Genomic DNA, 2,302 nt, shown 5'->3' with positions numbered 1-2,302 from the left:
CGCTCTATCCACTGAGCCAAACCAGACAGGGTTTGATATCTTTTTTGTACACTGTAAAAATACACATTGTAAACACTCCCCATAAGCATATGTTTGTGTGAATGTGGTGGCAAAGAAAAAAGTGCTTCCCAGTTTGTGTTGGGGGATGGAAACGAAACACGGGGGAGATTATGCAGCCCTTGTTGCTGCTGGAGCATGCGTCCATTTTTGCGAAATCTTCCTACTTTTCAAGCTAGATTGGGAATCTGATCGTGAATTTTCGCAAATGTTAAGCACGTCCAAATAATTTAAAATCTTCAATTTAAAACAAAACAAAACAAAACAAAAAAAAAACACCATCTGGGTTTATGAAAACGTCAAGTCCCAAGATCAGACGACTTTTGTCCCAGATGTGTTAGGCCCTAATGGTTAGGACAAGCATGTCAAACTCAAAGGCAAACACGGGCCGAATAAACAAGGTGTATGTTTGTGTGGGCCGCAAAAAAACAAAAGCTTCAATTTTCATAGAAACGTACATTTATTTCCATAGAGACATGCTGAATACAAAGGGCTGAAATAAATGAGTCATCGTTAACACTAAATAATAGAACTTTAATAAAAATTATTTTTCTTGAACATTAACTTACCAGATACTGAATAACTGCACAAATGAATAAGCGTCATGCAAATAAACCTATTTTTCTTGTTCTCCGAAAGCGAAATATTTCCTGTTGCGCACACCAAACAAGTCAGTGCAAGACTAATGACATGGCCATCGGCCGCTAAAATATTCGCCGCTGGTATTAGTGGAGAGAAATGTGCACCTGCACGTAGGGGAAATGAATGCAACACAATCATAGTCATCAGTCATTGGCGAACGTTGTAGTTTGTTATTAATAATCCTATCTAATAAAAGACAAACATGGTAATTGGTGTATGACCGCTACCCTTCCCATTGGCTAATCAGCGAGATATGCAAATTAACTGCCAGCCAAGATGGCGGCCAGCAGCCAGGCAGCTTGAAACTAATATGAGGCTTGCTTGCTTTAGGGATGGAGGACTCCAATGTTCCCCGCCTGCCACTGCAGGCCTCTGAGCTGCAACTCTAAGCAACTATGTTACAAATATAGAAGCTAAACAAAACCCCAGAAACCTGCTTTAGTCTGTTGGGCTTCAGCCAGCAGGATTGCAATATTGTTTCAAATACAGAAGGTGAACAAAGGCCAGAACCCGGCTTTCTGCAGCCGAGGCCTAAGAGCTGGAGCCAAGCCTCAAAGCTAAAGCTGGCCCAGAATAAAAAAAAAAGAAAGAAAGGAGCAGTTGGGAGCTTCAGTCCCCCGCCAGCCTGAAAACAGCCCTCAGCCCCTCACCCAGACTGGCCAGGGACCCCAGTGGGGACCCCTCCCTGAAGGGTGTGTGACCAGCTGCAAACAGCCATCATCCCCTCGCCCAGGCTGGCCAGGCACCCCCGTGGGGACCCCCACCCTACGGGCCCTGCTCTGTGTGTGATGGGGCGGTGCCCCAACTCCCCAATCGGCCCTGCGCTGAGCCTGACCAGGGGCTGCACCTAGGGATTGGGCCTGCCCTCTGCCACCCGGGAGCAGGCCTAAGCCAGCAGGTCGTTATCTCTCGAGGGGTCCCAGACTGCGAGAGGGCACAGGCCCGGCTGAGGGACCCCCCCCACCCCCCAGCGCACAAATTTTTGTGCACCGGGCCTCTAGTTATGTATAATAGGATTTTGTAAAAATTAAGTTACTAAGTTTCGTTTCTGGCTGGGCCGCAAAAATATTCATTGTGGGCGGCATGCGCCCGGGAGTGTGACCCGCTTGTGCAGGGGAGACTAGGTGGCCAGTCAGATGACCGCCCTGGAGGAGAGGGTTCCAGCCAACCGGGCGGGTGTGCAGGCCCCGCCCCAGGGAGGCAGGCTCCCTCCGCAGGTGAGTACTTCTCATGGGCTCTCCCACCCCATAGCTCTGAAAGGGGCCACTTTCTTTCTTTTTTAAAAATACGTTTTTATTGATTTCAGAACAGAAGGGAGAGGGAGAGAGAGAAAAATCAATGATGAGAGAATCACGGATAGGCTGCCTCCTGCACGCCCCCTCCTGGGGGTCGAGCTCCCAACCTGGCGAGTGCCCTCATTGGGAGTGGAACCGCGACCTCCTGGGCTCGGAGACTTTTGTTTATTTTAATTGTGTTTTTTCTCTGTGCCGTTGAGTGACAGCTCCCACGGGCACAGTTCCGGGACGAGCATGCACGCAAGGGATATCCTTCGGCACCAGCTGCCAAGTCCTGGCCCCAGGCGAGGGCAGCAGAGACTTAGAGA

Source organism: Myotis davidii, unplaced genomic scaffold (genome assembly GCF_000327345.1).
Source record: "Myotis davidii unplaced genomic scaffold, ASM32734v1 scaffold842, whole genome shotgun sequence".
Taxonomy (NCBI): domain Eukaryota; kingdom Metazoa; phylum Chordata; class Mammalia; order Chiroptera; family Vespertilionidae; genus Myotis; species Myotis davidii.
The sequence above is the reverse complement of the archived record's forward strand: the minus strand, read 5'-3'. Positions refer to the sequence as shown.